The following is a 22,890-nucleotide window of genomic DNA, read 5'->3' as shown; positions in this document are numbered from 1 at the left end:
CCCTTTTAAGATTCACAAAAAAAGCTCACATTAAATAAGTAGGCCAAATATGACAAAATCCTAAAGTTTCATATATTTCTGCAGGAGGCAGCCCACTCCCAGCCCAGCACCAGCTCCTTATAGCTAGGCCCCTCATACTTTGCCATTACTTAAATATTCCAAGTCCAAGTGGCACAACTTCAGGAGAAATTTGGGAGCAGCATGGTTTATTGTATGCCCCTTTATCAGAACATGAAACATAACTGAGACAACACATCGGAGGAATTTAATAAAGCCTACACAGACTTTTTTTTCTGTGTAGGCATCATGGCACACTGCTTACAAGAAAGTAAGCAGGTTTGCGATCCAGTAAACAGAGCTGGGTGGCGCACATGCACATGCCAACATGGAAGTATCCGTGGCATGCAAACCACCTCATAAGCAGGTGAATTGCATGCAAATGAGGGAAGTAGAGTTATCTAGCAAGCAGATAGGCAGTCCTGCATACTCTGTGTTGGTGTTCATAGTGTACACAGAAAAATTCCATATACACTATACTAAACAGAAAACAGTGGCTGTAAATGTAAAGTTAGATGGACAAAAATTGCATAGCAGACACAGATATGTGTAAAACTGTCCACCATGTGTCCAAAACCATATGGGAAGTAATTTAAAATAATTTTATTTTTTTAATGATTTGGGTATGTTTGCCCAGCATGCCACAGTGTGCAAACATTCTTTTATGAAAAAAATAAATACATAAAGAGTGCAAAAATTAAATTTATTAGTATGTGACACTAGTGCATTATAGGACCCTGTGTGGAGTATCTACAATGGTGGAATGGTGCTGTTGCTAATGAGGCAGGGCCTGGAACCATGTAGCTTCCAGGATGTGGGCAGGGATTCCCTTTGCAAATGAAGTGGGGTTACTGAATAACAAATGGGTATTTGTGTCCACAGATCCCATCCATGTGGGCAGGAAACCATGTTGTTGTCCAGAGAAGTGGTAGCTGACATCAAGTTGAGTGTGTCTGAGGACTTGTAAGCTCATTGGAGCCCAGCGATGACTGTTTATGTGGAGTGGAACTCTGCTGAGCAGGGGGGCATGTACTGTGTCTGCTAAGCTTTGTTTACCTTCAGGGCACGTGTTTATGTGATGTACCACCGTGCTGAGCATGACCTTTCATGGGGGTGTGTACAGTGACTGCTGAGCATTGCCTATCTTCATGGCGTGTGTTTGCATGGAGCCACAGTGCTGAGTGAGGAAGGCTGTCAAAAAAAAAAAAAACAAATTGGCTGAGAAAGCCAAATATATATTAATTACTGATGACCCCTGCTTCACTTAAACTATGGCCATTAGCAGTCCTTAATTATGGATTTGGCAGGTGGAATGCATCATGGGTAGCCAGTTATGCAGGCTGCACCTACAGCAGAGCACTATAAAGGTTGCATAACCCTAAAATCAGATTTCTCCCCCATACTTTGCACCAGTGGAGTACAGACTTGGGATTTTTAAATGAAGGAATGTTAGGGGCTGCTTCAAGTCTGTTACATCTATATATGCTAGATGTTGAGGTCACTGCTGCTGCTGACAAAAGGCCTAGCCTGAGGAGGAGAAGAGTGTTCAGGCTCAGGGTAACCTTCCAAGAGCCACATGAGCTGGAGATTGTGGAGCGCTACAGTGGATATGGACATACTACAAGAACTCACTGAGCTCTGTCGCCCTCAACTCAGACCCAGAGCCAACAGAGGGGAACCCATCCCAGTGGAAACAAAGGTATGTGTAGTTCTTAAGGTACTTGCCACAGGTACTTTCAAAAGACAAACTGAGAACATGATGGGGATCTCGCAGGCATCAGCATCCAGGGTACTCCACCAGTTCCTGGATGCCATGCTGCCACATGACAGTGAGCAAATTTGTTTTCCCTTCACCCCCAAGGAGAGTGCCAGCAGTATGCAACACTTCTATGGTGTAGCACATAACCCTGAGGTACTGGGTGCCATAGATTGCACTCATGTACACATCCAGGTACCATCCAGTCAGGAGGGTAGAATCTATGTCAACTGCAAAGGTATCACTCCATCAACTGCCAGGTCATGTGCCCAGGGCATTATCATGAATGTATGTGCTGGCAGCCCTGGCTGTTATCATGACTCCCATATCTGGCATGCATCAAAGGTATACCAGATAACTGCTTGGGGGGACATCCCACTTGGTCACTTACTCGGGGATGCTGGCTACACACTGGAACCGTGGATGATGACACCCATCAGAAATGCATACACACCCACCGAAGAATGCCATGATGAGGCACACACACACACACACACACACACACACACACACACACACACACACACACACACACACACACACAAACTAGGAACATCATAGAGCTTGTGTTTGGACTGCTGAAGTCACAGTTCCGGTGCCTCAATATATCTGGTGGAGCCCTGCAGTACTCTCCAGCCACATGTGCACAGATGTTCTCAGTATGTGCTATGCTACACAATATGATCCTGCAGAAACAGTTGCAGCAGGATCAGCAAATGGAAGGGAAACACAAACCCTGCCAGTGCATAGGTCCCCACAGCCACACCCACAGGGAGACTTGAGGATAAAATCCCTGAGGATGTGTCTGTAGGCAAGAATAAGCATGCCTAGTATGCCCTGGCCTTGGCAAAGAGACAATGCATAGCACATGCACTGACAACCTAGGGCCCTAGGGACTGACACAGCACTGACAACCTAGGATCCTAGGGACTGACACTTTACTCCAACTCACATACATATAGTAAAAATGATGCCAGCCAGCCCACACAACCTGTACCTAACCATGTATTGGCTGGGGTACTGTATGCATCAGATAGAGTCAGTCCTGAACTACAGGTCTGTCAACTGCTGTGTTTGCAAGGTAAGTCACTCACCTATACACCACGTGTAAGGGATACTAGAATATCGTAGCATATGCATGGACCTGCCGCATGTATGTAAAGGAATATAGTGGGCTACTGGGCTACTTGGAGAGATCTAATAACCACTTGGGACAACAGGTACTCTGTCCAATAGTCTGTGCTCTGTAATATTCACTAGGCTACATGGCTGTAAAATCCACTACATTAGCCAAGTTTGATGGGAAACAATGGGGTCACAGGACAGTCGTACATCTGTCTATGCCAGCAGAGCATGGGCTGGTCGTCCCCCTCTCCCAACACATCAGTTTTCCCATACAACTTCTTTAACAGTAAGTCTGCAATGATATATCAGCAGACCAGCCAATTCCAGAGCTGTGAAATAGAACCTGGCCACATGTTGTATGTCTCACATAACACAGGGATGACAATGTGTGTCTGTATGGTGTTGATTGTGTGAGGAATGACACCTCTCTGTTTGGTGGCTGGTGTGACTCACTGGGCTAGGGACATTAGTATGGTGATGGTGTTGATGGTTTGAATCTAGCAGCATCTACATTTTTTGCATGAGAGGTATTTGTATTGTGGTATTCCCACAGACTGTCATACCCCTCAGTCTGTTACTGCAAGATAGCTGGACAAAACTAAAGAGAATGGGGGGGGGGGTCAAAGGGCCAAAACTATAGACTTATGTATTTCTGACAAATGGTTGGCCAATCATTGATGGTTGATGTCAGAAAATAAAGACAGACATCTGAATTTCACACATCATACCCTTCAGAATACAGTTATGCTACTGCAATATCTGTTATTCTATTCATGTTCTTACTTTGTACTAGCAATATTTAAACACTGTCACTGAGTTTGGGTCTTTGTCCCCCCATTAATTTTGGCATTACCCTAATTTCGTGGTGTAAGAGTTTGACAGGTATGTTAGGCATAGCTGTCAACCAAACAGGGACAAATGTCAAAAGAAACAGGGACTTAGCCAGACTACATCAGGGACATTCAGGGACACTTTTAAAATGTTAGAACTATTTACATTGATAGAATGAGAGGAGGTGAATTACAGTGCATCTTTTGATATTACAGGAGTGCACACCCTTACTTATTGTCACTATGTATTATGTATAACCCACTAGCTTTCCTACAACAGCCAACAGTTGTAGGATGGACTGACAGGAACAGAGCTAAGATGTGTTTGAAGGTCAGGGTCAGTTGAGAGGCATGCCTGTAGGTCTAGGACAGCAGAGTATCCATGACATGTCATTACCATAGACCTCAGACAGGCTTACTGCTGTAATCCTTATTAACCATACCTCCATCCTCCCATCTATACCTGGTAGAGCAGTACTCTTTTGTTGAACTTTGCAATCATTTGGAAATATACCCTCTGTGTGAGTTGTCTCATACAGACGTGTTCCCCATAACCAGCTGCTTGCCTTTTTAAGGTACTGCTCATTAGCGGGTATCTGCCTCTGCACCATTCTGTTGGCTCAGAATTGCTAATTGCAGTCAAATCAGTTGAATTGCACTATCTTTAGCCAATGACATGCCAACACAGTGCAATGTATAAGGCCTTCATAGGCCCATTTCTTAGTTGTTAAAATAGACATTACTGAGGTGTGGAGATTACAGCATCACAGAGGGTAGGTGCCATAACTGTCAACTGTAGAGATTTATGGAGTATGTCCACAGTTTCACTTCCTATGTGTGGTCAGTGTCCAATGACATTGTGGTCATCTGGCAGTTCACTGGCAAACATTGCGGGCTGAGGTCAGTAGGGAAAGAGACATATTTGAGTGTCAGACTTCATACCCATCTGAATATGCATGCTAATACAATAGGTGTTATTCTATCAACTTGCTATCTTTGTAGGAGCAAACTGTTACATATGTCCCCATCTGTGGGCCTTTGCCCCCATTACGTATGGCTGTGTCCAGATCCCTTGTTCTAGGGGTTTGGGAGGTATGGCATGTCTGTAGCAGCTACCTCTACATACTGCTGCTGCAGCCTAGCACACATAGGGGGAAGTGTGAACACTTTGGAGGACAGCAATCTGTATGTGCAATTGTGGCAACTGTGTCAACCCTGTCATTATGGCAGAGCCAGGGTAAAGGTACCCTGTACAGTCCAGTCAATGCATGTGATTAAGGTACGTCTGTTATACAACAATGCCAATAACAGAATAGTAGGCTGCATATACTCAGGTTATGTGGCTATATGCAGTGTGTCCCTACCTGCAGGCCTTTGATTTGCAAAACTGGGTAGCAGTTCTTTAATTAGCAGTAACCTGAGTAGATTAGGATTGCATGACTCAGTCATTACTTGCCGTCTTCAAAATAATGTAATTGAACTGCAACACAAAACTGGATTTGAACCCAGGACTGTGTGTGGACATTTAACAGACTGAGCTACTGAGTTACTGCAAAAGCAGGTGTATTTGCAAGATATATGTACACATATACAGGCTGTAACAAACATTTCTACATCCATCAGTATGCACATGACTTTATATGGCTATATTTCTGCACCAGGGTCTCAATTGTACATATACTTTGCCATTTAGGCCTTAGCAAGTGTCTTTCTACAAGTTGCTGATAAAAGGACACATTTACCTGCCATCACAGGCCTCACTTATATCCATTATTATGTCTTTGACTGTCTACTGGTGTAGTATTGCAAAAGGGTCCAAGGTACACTCCCATGTTTCCCATTAGTTTTTATTTCAGTTACATGCCTATTGACTGTAAGTGGCAATCAGTATGTTTTGCTGGAAACACCTGTTTTAAATAAGTTCTGTGTGGTATGATGGGCTAATGCAGTGGGCGGTATGTGTGAGCAGCCTGGGTTTGAAACATGAGAGAAGTGTTTATTTTGTACATGTGTCTAGCAATGTAAAAAACACATTCAAGCATTAAAGCTCATTTAAGCTGAGCTAAGTGAGGAGGTGCAACATGCCGCACTGCACTGCTCCCCTCACCTCCACCCAAATCCATACTAAAAAAAATAAAGAAAAGAAAAAGGGGGTGATAGGAAAATGGTGCAATAGAGGCAAGCAGGGGGGAAACATAGTGAAAGGCAGGTAGGGATGTGCAGAAAAGGTGTAGGAAAGAACCATAGCTATCCACTTGTACAGCAACAGCTGTGCACTTTGTCAGATTTTGTAAATTAATTTGGACTCTCAAACCCCAGAGAGAGAGAGAGAGAGAGAGAGGGGTGAGGACAACATAACTGCATTGACAAGCCAATTGGACCAAATTACTTGTCTCCAGTGGACAATGTCCAAAATGGAGAGCTATATAGGGTGATATTTTTTTTGGGGGGGGGGGGTTGGGGGCAGTTGCCCATTTTTTTTTTTTTTTATTAAGGTGAAAGTGGAATGTTGTGGAAGGGACATAAGTATGTGTGGGAAGGTAAGGTGGGTAGGAGAAGATGCATAGCAGATCGACAAGGCAGACAAGACAGCATAAAGGGGTAGTGTGTGACACATGAGGTGGGCAAACACCTTGGATGGGGACGAAGTTGTGGAATCCAAGTCACAAATGCCTCCAGATGGCAGCAGCATTACTCAAATCCCCACCCATGGGACTGTTGGCACTGTTGCTTCACTGCCTCAAGGGTGGCTGTGCTGAAGGCTGGGTGCCAGGGTGAAGCTGCCCCACCATGTTGGCCAGTGTGCTCTCAATCTGGCTCAGGCAATGTTCATAGCTGTGGCAAAAAATCCTGCACACCATGACCAGCAGTTGATCCTGGGTGACAATGGCCCCTCCGCCACTACTCCCAGGGGGAGGCCAGGCCCCGTGCCATTAGATGGTCTCACCCAACACCACAGGTGTTGCAGGGGCAGAGGAGAGGGCAACACCAGTCTGGACCCCAGATGTGCTGGGACCCGATGCCATGGCCAGTTGAGGCAAGGTAGGCAGATCAGCCCCGAACTGGCCTCCCCTGATGTGCAGTGGTAATGGAGGTATAGCAATAAGTATATGTTAGTTGTAAACAAATCATTTTTAGCAATAACAGCATGCCAGAACATTGGAAATAACCCAATTATATATCAATGCATATTATGTGAACACACAACTATAAATGACAGGACAGTCAGTATGTTAATAGCATGCCATTAACAGTTACAGCATAAGGACAACAAAATAAGTAATTTAACAAAATATGTTAATATGCAACCATTATAATACTTAAAAATAATGAAACACATGTCCCAAAACACAGTTAATGTAACAACATATGCTAAGATTAAACCATAACCAATGAATAACAATAATAAATAAATGAAGATAAGGGGTGGGGAGAGAGAGAAAACAGTCTGTTAGTAACATTGTAACTTATTTCCTTGGCAACAGTACTACTATCTACTCTATGGGTCTGTATTTCCTTTATGTGTACAGTGACTACAAGTCTCCTGTAATTTATGTAGCATGTACATACCTCTCATGCTGTTTGCATGGGACACTATGGACCAAGCAGTAACAATGGGGGATACACAACTACGCATAACACTTAAACATCAGGTGGACCTATATAACTACAAAGGTGCTATCTGGGCTGGTATGGTGATACTTTGCAATCTAAGTACTAATTTCCATGGTAATCCTTGGGGGATTATGCAGTACTAATTACATAGTGTGAGATTGTGACACTTGAGAGACATGTATGTGTACAGTACAGACACTTAACAGCAGTCATGCTTTGGTTTGCTGGCATGGAAATAAAACCCATTAGCAGTGACTGCAGGGGACATATGCATGGAATGCATTAATTTACTGCAGCAACTTTTAACAGACACTCCAGGTATACAGCCATACCAGGAGTACATATTTTATTTCTGACTGCACATTGCTGATTGTTTACATTCTTGCTAATGATTTTAACAGTTTGTGATATCTAAACATACAATTATCTACTCATAATATGGGCTACCTCACCCATTTACCTGTAGTTCCTGTGGAGAGAGAATTTGTGAGCATTACATGACTGCTACTGTAATATTTAATGCTACATAGCATCAGTGGCAGAACTCCAATCTATTCTGCTGTATTCCTTCCTATTGTAGGCTGTTTTCCTGCCCTTACATGTCACTGGGCAACATTTTAAAAGTCCCCACATCACTTAGAAGCATGCAAACCAGCCAAGCAGAGCCATGCAGTGCATAAACACTGGCAGTCATTATCATGTTTATGTGGTGCTTAGCAGGTCTAAGCACAGCTGAGCAGAGCTTAGCAGACCACAGCAGAGCCATATTTTAAAATAGTCTGCATGATATGTCTATCAAAATTAAATCCATATTTCCCTTTCCATGTATTCAAACTCTGGACCTACTGCACATGAAACTGTAACTCTACCCATTTAGCTACATGGATATTAAGCGATCCAGTATACCGTCATATATACCACTGAGCTACCTGTAAGCAGTGCAGAGCACAGCACCACACCATGCAAACATGCTCAGATATGCTTAAACACACATTTATATAAAAAATGACATCCGGTTTCTATTCTTAGATGTCTGGCAGGTGTCTGCTATCTTATATGCGGATGCCACTTAGCATTGCTGTGCTCCATACTGCACCACACAAACATGTTTTTTAAAAATAAATAAATAAATAAAAATAAAACAAACAGACAATGCAGGGAGTCTCTTACTCATCTGCAAACATTGTTAGCACTATGCCTCTCCATACACTGATTCAATAACCATGTTCCCCACCTCTTTCTCAGCAACGCGCCATCATTAATATGCATGGCACACTGCTGAGGGGGAACCATGTACACAGACACAGTAACATTCCATATAGGCTCTACAAGATGCTTACACAGATTTTATTAAATCCTGGGGTACATGTTTTGTGGAGGGTTTTGTAAGTATTTTAATATGTCAGAACGTGCTATATAACAGATACTCTGATTTGGTTTTGGGATGAGGGAGTTTGAGAAGAGGGAGACAATTGGTTTTATATTTGTTTTATATCTTTTCCCTTTTCATTGATCTTTTTAATCTCTAAGTTAGTATGACAAAAACAATGTGGTGTGGGCACAGAACCCCCAGTAACACTAAGTGCAGGATGGCTTAACTCTGCAAATTGTTTTTATAGTATATGGCATTTTTAGCAACCATTTTAGAATTCAATAAATGTTATTATTAGCACTTTTAGTTATGATTATTTGTGTCCTGACTAAATGATATGCAGTTATTCATGATAACTTAGATATTAAGTTGTTTGTTTTCTAGCAGAATCAAGTATTTGTTTTCTCCTGTAGCTGTATGATCTTAAAGTTTGAATCAGGGAGGGGAAAGGTAGTCTACTCCATTGTGGATAGGAGGGGGCATGATCGATGTTCTGTTGCAGAAATGCATGAAAAATAAAATGCCTCATTTTCACTTGTTTTAACTTTATCAGGGCATTTCTTAATTTGCATACCAAAGTTGCAGCTACTTAGGTTCATAGGTGTGTACTAGGCTAATGGCCCTGGAGCCTTTAAAAGCCTAGCCCGTGGAAGTGTCCTGGCATCATGCCGCCTGATGTTAGTTCCCACTTGAAGATGAACTTTATCTTAAGTAAAAATACTATACTGTAGTGAGTTTCAGTTTGTTTACAACACAGTCAAATACATTTTAAGGATTGTCTTTAGAAAGTAAACAAGAGAATCATGTAGAAATGAGAGTACATGTTTTATGTTGTATTTTGAAATTTTCAAGTGTTTTATTTGGCATTTCAAGGCTCAAGTATACAATTCACAATATTTCAGCATGAAACCCTTTATACTTGCCAGTGTGGCAACTACAAATTACTGTGAGAGACACATACAGTCACACAGGCACACACACACACACACACACACACACACACACACACACACACACACACACACACACACACACACACACACACACACACACACACACTCAGGCACACATAAATGCCAGTTAGATCATTTGTAAAGCACATATCCTCACTTTCCTTACAATACCACTGAGTTGCTCCTGTGTGCCAACATGACTATGAAGCAAAGATAATAGTCCCTTGAGTCAAAAATGCTGTATTTGATAGTTCATCAATGTATTTGAGTTACGTGTGATCTGTGAAGCCGAGTCACTATTCATTTTATTTTATTTGCTGCCCTTCTCGTAAGAAAGCGGAATTTTGGAATAGTGGTGGTCTTTGAAGAGCCTTTTTAACTGAATTACTAGTTTATTTTGGGCCGTTCATCACCAGTTGGTGGTTTATTTGTTTTAATGCATAATAGTTCCTTGCAGCGGTAGCGTTGTCACCTCACAGCAAGAGGTTCTCCCGTTCGATTCTTGGCTGGAGAGCCTTCTGTGTGGAGTCTGCATGTCCTCCCCACAGTCGAGTGGCATTCAAAAGACATGCATATGGCATGCCTTCGTTGAAGGTTGGGCATCAAGCTGGCACCTTGGCATTGTAAAAATCTACTGCCAATCATTAGCGGACTGGAATTCCGCTGTGGTGACCCCTAACTGGGAAAAGCCGAAAGAAGAAAAAGTTCCTTACAGGCACTGCTAAAGTAGTATTAGGAAATTAATGATTTATTGTTGTCTTAAAAGTAATGTGAGTTGCATAAGACTGTTATGGGATTCACAGTGGTACTGTGGCTAAATATACCTATAATAGGGTAATATGTTGTTTGTGGTAGTGCAGTTGTTGTTGTGTACCTACATGATCCATATATGACTGTGGTATTGTGATTACTGAAATAGTGAAGAACACTGATTTTGTATTTCTATTTTTTGTGTGTTTTCCTCTGCTCATTAACTTGTTTTCCATTAATAAATTAATGTGATATTTTGAAAATATTCAGACATGCAGTCAAAAAATAAGTGATTGGATTGAAAGTTACATAGGACAGACATTCAATGAAATGAAACATCTAATTCAATTTTATTAGAAAAAAATCCATTGTTTATGCATGACCATGCACATAGCTGATGTACAGTGTAACATGTAGTGTTAGATTTGTAAACATACTCATTATAGCCTACTAGATCCTTTTTGCCATGCCCACAGTCTGTGTATCCATCATTGTTGATAAGTGCTGCATCTACATGCCAGAACATCATAACCTGTACACTGTTATTGGCCATACTGTGTCAGGGAATAGGAGAATGTTGGTAACTGTCAAAAGTGACAGGTGTTTAGCCTAGCTATGTTATATTGTGGTCATAAAAGGTATCTAAGTAGCTAGTTTCACAGTGATGGAGACAGAAAAGAGATCTTTACATGGACATTTTCAGGACAGTGCTTTTAATATCAGTAGGCATATTTTGTTGCATCACAGAGGTAAGCACTCACAGGTTAGTTTGAGGCTTGACCCTCCTTGATAAAATTATTTTGTTCATCCACCCTCAGTGCACTTCAGGTGGCAAGCTCACTCTAAACAATCTCTCAGCCCTGACTGAAGAGCTTGGATAAGAGGAAGTGTGCTTTTGCCTCCTACCCTCATGTGGATGCATCTTAATCTTGATCCATCCTCCTTTTAGATTCTTTGGATGACCAACTGAAGCTTATGAGTGCTCAACCTGACTCCCAAAACCAGTCCATTGAGTTATGTCATCACAGACAGGGCTATTTCACTAGGTACTCACTTCCTAAATCCAGCCCCCCAGGTCTTCTAGGCAAGAAGACTCCAGGTAAGGAGTGTCCACTTGGTCATGCTGCAGTAGGACTCACATATCAAGGTCTTTACTTGAAGTAAATATGTGATATCTGATGAGGGCCTGAGTCTTGTTTCCAGGGCTGCACCATTATGGTGTTTAGTATGAAGCTTTCACATGGCCCAGTACAAGTTTATTTCCACATAATGCTGCATTTCAACATCTCCTTCTCAAGCCATGGTTCCTGATGATTGGATGCTTGCTACCAGTCTGTTATGTTCTCACTAATGTATGTGCTTATGTCCATGGGCTGTAATTGTCACAGTACTCCCTCAAAAGATGAGTGCACCATCATTCCACCTCTCCTTCAGGTGTTGCCCATTTAGAAATGATTTCAGGCTAATTAAGAGCAGCTTATACTGCTCTCTGATCAGTATTCAGTGCCCCCATAAAGCACAGTGGGGCAGCTTCTCCTGCTGATGCCAAAAAGATCTGTGGATCATTCACCCTTTGTAAACAGTAGCCATTCATTAAGGATGAATTCAGAGCAGCCTAGATATGCCATGATTTTCCATATCAGCCCTAAATAAAGACCACAGCAATTTTCCACCTTGTCACTGGATAAGGAGTCTACAGCTGTGGACCACTGTTGGTGTGTACACTGCTCTTCCTTCTTGGAACCCAGAGAAGTACTCTGTTCATTTCATTTGTTCCCTTTCCAGGACCAACCACCTGTGAAGACAATACTGGAAGAACTAAATGATCTTAGATAAGAGAATATGTTCTCAAAACTCCACATACAGCCTGTGGGATTTCATGTGCCTAAATGTAATTTTGATTGCAAAAATGCTTTGGCAATGGCTGTTGCTACAAATACTTTTTTTAAAATGTATTTATTTATTATTATTTTTTTTTTGAGAATGGTGTAGCCAAAGCTGTCATCCATCAAGAAGGAACAGGACTGTGAATGTCCACATTTTGGGGGATATGCTGTTCATCCAGAATGTGCTGAGAGTATATAATGACCTCCCAAACAGGAAGCTGGTCCTTGCTTCTGTGGAGGGCGTTTATGATTATTCTTTTGCCACATCTACCCCATCCTCTGTAAAATTTGACTAATCCAAAAAGAGGAAGAAGCCTCCTGAATATCCAAGGAAAGTCCTAAATTGTTGTATTTTCCAGTGCTGGCATAATTTATCAGGTTTGCTTCTCTATGAAAGTCACAAAACAGTGCTGAATATGGTATGTGACTGTTCATGTGGGGTCAGTCCTTTGAGTCCACCTGGCTTGAAGAATCATCATAAGGGTTCAGTGAGTCTTTAAATCATCACCATCACAAGGGGTCAGTGAGTCTTAGCCCAGACATATTCTAGAGCTCATAGGAACCACCCTAGAGATGAGTCAACTGGCAGGTTGGTCTGTTTCTGCAGAGCTGTTGTGACAGGTCCAGACACTTTTGTGAAATAAGCCATTAATGTTGTGCTGTTATTAGAGAACAGATGAGGTTATTTATTTATTTCAGTTTATTTATTTCAGTGGCCCATTTTCAGTGGAGGCCCAGGGAGAAAAGCTCCAGCAGGAAACAGCAGTTTAATAACATAAAAAAATTCAGATACAGTTGTATTACAAATAACAGTTAGCAATAAAAGAAATAAAATGTTAACAAATTCAATTGTTCAGGAGGAAATACTGGCTTATGGCAAGAAATCAGGATTTACTAATTTGGTATCTATGCTGAGTATATTAAAGAGGTCAGGTAGGTAAAAGAGGTTAGCCAGGAGAGAAGTAGGATGATAGCTTGAGCGGTATGGGCTGGAGAGTGCAATTGCATTTCCTATTTAGGGAGAGGTAAGAATGGAGATGGTTTTTGAAGATGTTAAGCTTGGTGTAGGACCTAATTGTGTAAGCCAGGGCATTCCATTTTTTGGCTAGGGTAAAGGATAAGAGTAGTTGACCTGCGGGGTGCTTAGGTTTTTGTACGGTGATTAGGTTTTGATGAGAAGATCTAAGTGATCTAAGGGGGGGTATAAGGCTGTAGAATGTTAGAAAGAGCAGGGCAGTTTGTAGGATGGAACAATAATTTGTGGGCAGTTATGATTTGGAGAAAGTCAAGGTGATTGGGGAATTCAAGCCAGTTTAGGGAGTGGAGGGAGGTGCAGTGATGAGAGGAGGATTTGGCATTTGTGGCAAATCTAGAAATTTTGTTGTAGCATTGTTCCAGTTTGGAGGTAAGTGTGGAAGATAAATTAGTGAGTAGGGGAGCACCATACAGAAGGGAGGGAAGTAGGAAGGTAGAGGCAAGGGTAAGTCTGGTGTGAGGAGAGAGGAAGTGGTTGTTTCTATACAGTAAGCCAAGTTTTATGTGTGTTTTTTTGATGTTTAGCTGGATATGGTCATTAAATTTTAGTTGGTCATCAATTATAACGCCGAGAAGCTTGGTGGAGGAGACAATCTCAATGGTGGAGGTGTTGTGGCTGGTAATTAAAATTGAGTCTTTATCTAGCGAGGATGATTTAGACGGGGTGAAAAGGAAGATCTTAGTTTTGTTTGCATTTAGGGCGAGATGATTTTGGAGCATCCAGTTTTCAGTGGTTGAGAAGGCACTCTGTCTTACGGCTTTTAGTTCTGTTAGATTAGGGGCACAACAGATTAATGTGGAATTGTCAGCATATTGTACAATTTTGGTGTTGGGAATGGCTTTGTGGAAGTCATTAATAAAGATGTTGAATAATAATGGGCCGAGTATGGACCCTTGGGTTACTCCAGTGGAGTAGGAAGGAAAGTAGAGGTAGCTTGGCCCCATTTCACAGCTTGGGACCTGTTTGAAAGGTAGCTAGATACCCAAGAAAGAGTTCTTTGGCAGAGGTTGAGATTAGAGAGGTGGTTTAGAAGGTGGGAATGAGAGATGGTGTCAAAGACTTTGGATAAATTTAGAAGAACAGAAGAGACTATGTTACGGGAGTCACGTGCTGAGTTGGCAGAGTGCAAGAAGGAAAGAAGGGCAGTGGTAGTATTGTGTCCAGGGCAGAAGCCATGTTGGGTAGGAGAGAGTAGTTGGTGTTTGGTAAGGAATGGCAGGAGCTGCAGGTGGATACATTTTTCAAGAATTTTGGAGATGGGGGAGAGGATGGCTATGGGACAGTAGTTGGAGACAGTGCAATTTTTGCCACCTTTGTGGAGAGGCAAAATGAAGGCAGAGCACCATAGTTTGGGTACATAGGATTCGAGTAAAGACCTATTAATTAGGATGCTGACAGGTATGGCAATAGAGTCAGAAGATATTTTTAGGAAGGAGGATGGAATGCTATCTGGGGCATTGGAACAAGGCTTTAGTTTTTGGAGAAGTTTCTTTATTAGGTCGGTGGATGCAGGTCTGAGTTCGAAAGGGGGCAAGAGATAAGGGGACTGAAGATTGAGCAGGGGGGGGGTTTATTGTTGGTGAAAGTCTTGGTTAGCTCAGCGATAGAAGAGGTGAAAAATGAATTGAAAAGGGAGGCTATTTCAAGGTCAGATTTACTGGTATCACAGGAGGGGTTGTTTGTAGTACCTGGTTTAAGGAGGGAATTAATAGAATTCCAGAATTGTTTGGGATTTCTTGCATGGTTTTCTTGTAGTTTGATGTAGTAAGACTTTTTATCTCTATTGACTTGCTTTTTGTCTAGGTTTCTCAACTGCTTATATTTAAGGAAGATTTCTGGTTGCTTATGTTTAAGGTGGGCTTTCCAGGTTTTATCTCTTAGAAGCATTATTTTTTTTTTGTGTCATTTGTGAGCCAGGGGGAGCTATTTGTTTTGACTCTTTTTGTTCTAATAGGGGCTTGGGAGTTAAGGACAGTTAAGAATGTAGAATTGAAATAGTCAACAGCTTCATCTAATGGTAGTGTTTTTAGAGGGTTCCAGTTGGTTAGCTTAAGAGAGTTAGAGAAGGAAGTAGGGTTAAAGTTAGATAGGTTACGAGTATGAATATAATGGTGAGAGTGTGGGGAGGAGGGAGTAGCTCGAATGGTGAAGGCAGGGAAATGGTCTCCTAACTGGTCTGGAGTGATGCCTGATTTTATAATTTTGTTTGGATGAGATACTAGGATCCAGTCGAGTATTGTGCCAGGGGGATTAGTTTTGTTGGGTCGAGTAATGAAATTAGTAAGTTGAGTGAACTTGAATAGGTTGATGGCTATAGTGGGATTGGTGTTATTGATTTTTCCCCAGTCAATATTTACATCACCCAAACTGAAGGTTTCCAGGTTAATATTGGAGGAGGTCCAGGAGAGGATGTCTTCTAGAGTATTGGTATTGTTACCAGGGGTAATATAAAGGCAAATAATGCAGATGATTTTATGGTTGTTTATTTTTAGTAAACCAATAACAATTTCAGAGTTATTGAAAGAGGGGATGGGGTTAGAGTAGGGAGTAATGGACAGGAGGTTGGAGTAAAGTAGATCAACACCACCACCTCTTTTATTTGGTCTGTCAGATCGGAGACAATGAAATCCTAGAGGTAGGAATTCTGAGTCAGTAATGTGAGGTTTTAGCCATGTTTCAGTGATAGCAGCCATGTCAGGAGAATTGTGACTGAGCCAGGCATGGAAGAGGGTGAATTTATTTTTTAAGCTTTGGGCGTTAATAGTGAGGAATTTGAGTTTTTTGTTAGAGGATTGGTTGTTGGAGTGAGGGAGATTAGTGGGAGAGAAATTAGGGCCTGGGTTGGGGTGAATGTTGCCAGATAAATAAATTTAAGGGGGATGGGGGATTTTTTTTTGGATTTGTATTTTGTTGCAGGAGGGTGGTAAGGATTTGGTTTAACTTTGAAGTTATTATTTGAGGTTGGGAAATGTTTTACTTTTAATAGAAGGGTAGGGTGGGAGGGAAATAAGGAAGCAGAGATATTATGGTAGTGGGAAGTAAGGAGGTTCTGGGGAGTAAGAGGAAGAGAGAGTATATGTTAATTTGTATAGTTGGATATGTGGTATAGGTATAATGAAGGAAGCGGAAGGATGAGAGTAGAAGGAGTTTGGATGGAAGGGTGGGCATGGTAGTTTGAGTTGGTAGGAGGTGATAGAGAAAAGAAGGTGATGAGATGTTAGGAGTGTGGGGAGAGTGATCAAGGGAGGAAAGATGGGTTGGAGGAAGGGGAGGGGCAGGTGTATCAGGATTGGTTGGTGGAGAGGGAGTGGCTGGTAGGAGGGGAATAAATGTAGGAGCACTGAGGGTGGGTGGGAATTGGGGGCAGGGCAGGGGAGGGGTGTGAGCCTGCAGGGCGAATGGAGCAGGAAGAGCCAGGAGGCGGGAAGGCCTGATAAACAATCAGTAACTTAAGGCTGGAGAAGGAGAACTGTAGTAGGGGTACAGGTATATGGTTGAAAATTTCTTTTATTGTGCTTTGTTGTAGTTTATAACTAGGACTTTATGTTTGGTTCATGGAGAACACACTAAAAGTAAGTATATTAGTGAGTGTAGGTAATATTACGGTTTCTTTAGTGTAGGGCAGTGACACTTTTAGGCAGGGAAAGTTGGTGGAGCAGGTAGAGGGATTATTACAGTTCTGTTTGTTTAGAGTATGCTGCCATCTAGTGGAAAACGGAGAGAGGTACACTCCGTGGATAAGATGTTCCACAGAGAAGTTTAGGATTATAGAGATTAGATAGAGGCAATTAGGGGAGAAGATTGAAAGACCAATGATGAGGGTGAACCAGTGCAGTGACCAGTGGTAGGTTGCTTTCACACGCACCCAGGTAGTGATTAGAAAAATAAACAAATGCAAGATATTACATACACTGAGTCTCCTTAGCAAGGGAGAAAGGGTCCCAAAAAGTTAATATAGCTCGTGGATTGTTCATAGTCTTCTGCTCTTTGGGAGGGATCTCCTATCTGTTCAGTGAAGAAGGGGGGAAAGCACTCTGGAGAGCAAACTGAGTCTCCTTAGCAAGGGAGAAAGGGTCCCAAAAAGTTAATATAGCTCAAGTGGATTGTTCACAGTCTTCTTCTCTTTGGGAGGGATCTCCTGTCTGTTCAGTGAAGAAGGGGGAAAGCACTCTGGGGAGCAAACTGAGTCTCCTTAGCAAGGGAGAAAGGGTCCCAAAAAGTTAATATAGCTCAAGTGGATTGTTCACAGTCTTTTTCTCTTTGGGAAGGATCTCCTTTCTGTTCAGTGAAGAAGAGGGAAAGCACTCTGGGGAGCAAACTGAGTCTCCTTAGCAATGGAGAAAGGGTCCCAAAAAGTTAATATAGCTCAAGTGGATTGTTCACAGTCTTCTTCTCTTTCGGAGTGATCTCCTGTCTGTTCAGTGAAGAAGGGGGGAAGCACTCTGTGGAGCAATGGGAAGTGAGAGCAGCAGCCTAGACACAGGGCAGAATGCACTGAGTAGAGTTATACTGTCTTCCCTTCCTGGTTCCAAAAAGATGGAGGATTTCCAGCCATTTCTGGACCTCAGTAACTTCAACCAGTACATCTGTGAACTTTGGTTGCAGATGGTCATTTGCAGTAGATTATGGCTTCCCTTCACTGAGTACCAGGATGTTGTCACAGGCTATGACTGGTGCCTTTAGTGCATCACATTATTCACAAAGGAGAATCTTCTGATTTGCTCTAACTGGCACTAGTCCTCCGTGGAGTGTGTTACCATTTGGATTTTCTTTATTGCCAAGAGTCATTAACATTAAGTAGATACAGTCCCTAACAGGACACTGTAAATTGAAAATATCATATCTTATCACAACTCAGAGCAATTCCTTTTGTATGGTTAAACATGGATAATCTCCATTGAAAGTGATTCCTGCTCTCGCAGAGGGCCCAAAGGGTCATAGATTTGGACAACACGTTAAGGGTATAGAGTAGAGGCCATTCCTGACTGTGCAGGGTCTTCTAAGCTTTATGGTTTCCATGATCTTCCTGGACTCATTTGCAGTTCTAAGGATAAGGTTGTTGTAGTGGTCCATGAAGCATGTTCTCACAAACCTATTGATGTCAGGTCATTGTCTCTGGGCCCCACAGTGGTTAGCAATTCCCAAGATTTTGCTGGAGTGCTTTTCCTTTATGCAGACCAACCAGTAATACAGCTTGATGATGACTTCTTCTTTGACATTCAGGTGAGCTCATCTCATGAGTTAATGGATGTAGATCACCCTGGTGAGGGGTTTCATATCAGCCAGTTGAAGATCAGGCAATATTCCTGGTTCTGAAGCCTTTTTAGAAACAACTGCTTCTGGGTCCCCTTCTTACTACCGAGACAGTCAATCCATTAAGTGGTGCTTAAAGAAGGAGGGAGCACAATCTCAGGCACAATGTATAGAAAGTGATGCTTATTTGACACGGGGTCAGCAAACAGAGCATCCTTATTTCAGCAGTTCACATTACCAGTCAAGTAAGTGAGCTAGAAGATGTTCTTCAGAGGTCATGCCTGACCAGGGTCTTTCAAAAACACTCTGGAGATTGATCTATTTGCTAGTCAAGAAGATACAATCCCATCTGTATTCTGCTTGGCTTAGCCGGGCAGCAGGAAAGTAGAATTGGATGATGTGTCTGCCCCATGTTCTGTTATACCTCTTCATCATCAACTATGATTCTAGGCATTATCATAAAGTTTAGGGAATAAAGAACTAAACACCTGTTTGTATCCCCTTGGTGACTGAGAAAAGCATGGTTTCAAGGTATAAGGGCCTGAAGGCCCAAGCATTACAGGAAAAACCCTTATGGCCTTATCAAGGGATGTATACCAAACTGCACAGCCCAGCTAGTTCTGCTTAATGGCCTGATGTCTGAAGTAGATACACTTATTCTGTTAAGCTTCCAGGACAGGTCTTCGATGTTACTGAGCAGCCAACAACCCTTCTCAACAGTTTCTGTAGAGTGGCATCCTGTAACATCCTGTCAGTCAATTTAAAATATACAGTGGCTCAGTGAACAAGATCTTTGACTAATAGCTGCAGAGTTGAGTTCAGGTATGGTCTCTGTTCCTTGCCTGTGTGGCATTTGCATGTTCTTCCTATGTCTGTGGTTCCCTTTCAGTTTCCCAAAACATGCTAGTTAACTGTCTATGCTAAAATGTCTGACTCTATTGCATCTACCTTTGCCCTTGGCAGTTGCATTGTTAGTGAAATTTTTTTATATTTACAGGTATATATATATATATATATATATATATATATATATATATATATATATATATAGATATGTACATATATATATATATATATATATATATATACAAAAAATTTATTTATTTACATTTGTTTACTGGGAAAATCCATCTGAACACAGGTTCTTTTTCAGTGGAGACCCAGGGAGAAAAGCTCCACAGTTTTTATATAAGTAATATACAATCAGTAATAAGGATGATGACACATAGTACAGGAGAAAACATTTGGCACAGTTATAGTCAAGAGCAATAAATTTAAACAATAAAAACTGCCATACATTTAAGCAATAAAACTGCTTAACGTTATACAGTACTAATGGGCTAAAAAGACACTGAATTTCTCCCCCCAAGCTACGCATGCTTGAGAGCTGATCGACCCAACAAGAGAGGAGGAGGAGTAGCAATACTCTTCCCTAGCAATTACACATTAATTCCCTACTCAAAACCAACACCTAACTTCTTCCCAGATGAAGTACTTATCTCTATATTAAAACTTAACAACCATAAAAACATTTGCATAATTGCTCTTTATATTCCCCCAGGAAACAGCATACCAATATTAGAAAACATACTTGCCTGGACTTCCCAAAATATAGATAATGAAACCATAATTCTAGGTGATGTAAATATCGATTGGCTAGACATAGGCCACAACAACCCCTCAAAAAACATAAATCTTTACAACTTCTCCCAACTAATTGAAGACATCACCAGACCTCACAAGAATTACAGCTGGGGCTCCACAATAGACTGGATATTAGTGTCCCACCCTTTCAATGTCATCAGTGCAGCCATACTACCTAATACCATTAGTGACCACCACCCAGGATATACTATACGCAAAACTACTCTAACCCTAGGCCAACACCAATACAAATCAACCAGAAATTTTACTAAGTTCCAGTCATCCATATTTAATGAAACCTTAGCTAAAGTAAACTGGGAAACCCTCAAATCCCTACCACTTAATGAGGCTGTTGAATTCTTTAACTCATCATTTCTAGACATCCTAAATAAGCAAGCACCCACCTGCCAAAAACAAATAAAACATAACCATGCAAGCTGGCTCTCAAAATCCACCAAAGAAGTAATGTACACAAGGGACAAAATCTGGAAATCATGCCAGAAAAACAAAGACCCCTCAACTCTACTACATTACAAGCAACTCTGTAACCAGGCAAAATGTCTAATAACTACTGATAAAAAACCCACTACTTCCACTTACAAAGCCAACATAAAAATAATCCCAAAAAAATCTGGTCCTCCATCAGCCAACTATTACACCAAGGCTGTCAAAGCAATCCATCCCCTGACCCACAAAAAAAGCCAGAAATAAGTATAAGTGAGTCAAACCACCATGGTCCAGCCAAATAAATGTCCAGAAGAAATGTAAAATAGCAAACAGTTTATTGGAAAAAGGTTAGCACTTTCGCGGGGTTACCGCTTCACCAGACCAAATACAAAATGAAAATAAAATCACATTTTTTTTAAAAATGTACTCAGCCAGTCAGTAAGAAATAATTAAAACTGAACCAATTAAAAACAAAAATGATCGTACATCATCTTCTGCCTAATAAGGCAGGCTTAAGGGAAGTGCCACTATTAAGGCCTGGAGGTTCATAAGCTCTCATAGAGGTAATCCATTTTAGTTCACATAATTCAACAGTGTTGTTAAAATCACCTCTTCTTCTGCTGGGATGCAACACTTGCAAAGCCCTAGAAAAAAAGATACTATAGCCTGGATAAGATAAGGCATGATTAGCTCGGGCATTAGATATAACCTGAGTGAGTATGTTGCATAATGTTCAATAATTCTTTCCCTCAGCTGGCGTGTGATCTTACCAATTTAAACACCATTACAGGAACAGCATGTAGCAAGATAAACTATGTTTCTGCTCCTACATGTTGCCACAAATCTAGGTGTAAAAACACGTCCAGTGACAGGGTGTTTAAAAAATGATCTGAAGAAATAGCAGAGCAAGCATTACAATTATAGCAGGGAAAGGTACCAACCTTCCCTGAGGGTGTGGGACATACAGACCTTGGGCCATAACATAAAAGCCTTTTAAGTGACATGTTATTCCTGAATGTAAAGGAGGGAAAATCTACCACCACCCATCTTACATTTTCATCTGCTAAAAGAACAGGCCAATTTTTCTAATAACATTACAGTAATGTATATTATTAGAATATTTAAAAAATATTTTGGGAGAGCAACCCATATTACCAACCTGTCTTTTATTTGTAGTGTGAATATTTGAAGAAAAATAGGGAGCACTTCTAGTATGTTGATTCGATAAGCAGTTATCCTGGAGTTATTTATTGAGGTTTGTGAGTACCATGTAACATTAAAACCTCTTTAAACCAATTTTAAAACCCTTCCAAAAAACCCCCCCCTTTTTCTATTAGATAGAGGCAATTAGGGGAGAAGATTGAAAGACCAATGATGAGGGTGAACCAGTGCAGTGACCAGTGGTAGGCTGCTTTCACACGCACCCAGGTAGAATGCTGCACAAGGTTAGGTAGTGATTAGAAAAAATAAACAAATGCAAGATATTACATACACTGAGTCTCCTTAGCAAGAGAGAAAGGGTCCCAAAAAGTTAATATAGCTCGTGGATTGTTCATAGTCTTCTGCTCTTTGGGAGGGATCTCCTGTCTGTTCAGTGAAGAAGAGGGAAAGCACTCTGGGGAGCAAACTGAGTCTCCTTAGCAAGGGAGAAAGGGTCCCAAAAAGTTAATATAGCTCAAGTGGATTGTTCACAGTCTTCTTCTCTTTGGGAGGGATCTCCTATCTGTTCAGTGAAGAAGGGGGGAAAGCACTCTGGAGAGCAAACTGAGTCTCCTTAGCAAGGGAGAAAGGGTCCCAAAAAGTTAATATAGCTCAAGTGGTTTGTTCACAGTCTTCTTCTCTTTGGGAGGGATCTCCTGTCTGTTCAGTGAAGAAGGGGGAAAGCACTCTGGGGAGCAAACTGAGTCTCCTTAGCAAGGGAGAAAGGGTCCCAAAAAGTTAATATAACTCAAGTGGATTGTTCACAGTCTTCTTCTCTTTGGGAGGGATCTCCTGTCTGTTCAGTGAAGAAGGGGGAACGCACTCTGGAGAGCAAACTGAGTCTCCTTAGCAAGGGAGAAAGGGTCCCAAAAAGTTAATATAGCTCAAGTGGATTGTTCACAGACTTTTTCTCTTTGGGAAGGATCTCCTGTCTGTTCAGTGAAGAAGGGGGAAAGCACTCTGGGG

General features: G+C 41.5%; 1 protein-coding gene across 1 annotated transcript in view; it reads left to right on the top strand.

Annotated features, from left to right (window-relative positions):
* The window catches only part of LOC122805256 (adhesion G protein-coupled receptor E5-like), a 330,498-nt gene that overhangs the window by 291,574 nt on the left and 16,034 nt on the right, over positions 1-22,890 (top strand). The gene's annotated exons all lie outside the window — the stretch shown is intronic.

The sequence above is a fragment of the Protopterus annectens genome, chromosome 6.part1 (assembly GCF_019279795.1).
Source record: "Protopterus annectens isolate FY-2018-M chromosome 6.part1, PAN1.0, whole genome shotgun sequence".
Classification (NCBI taxonomy): Eukaryota; Metazoa; Chordata; order Ceratodontiformes; family Protopteridae; genus Protopterus; species Protopterus annectens.
Note: the sequence above shows the minus strand (reverse complement) of the source record. Positions and strands in the feature narration are given on the sequence as shown.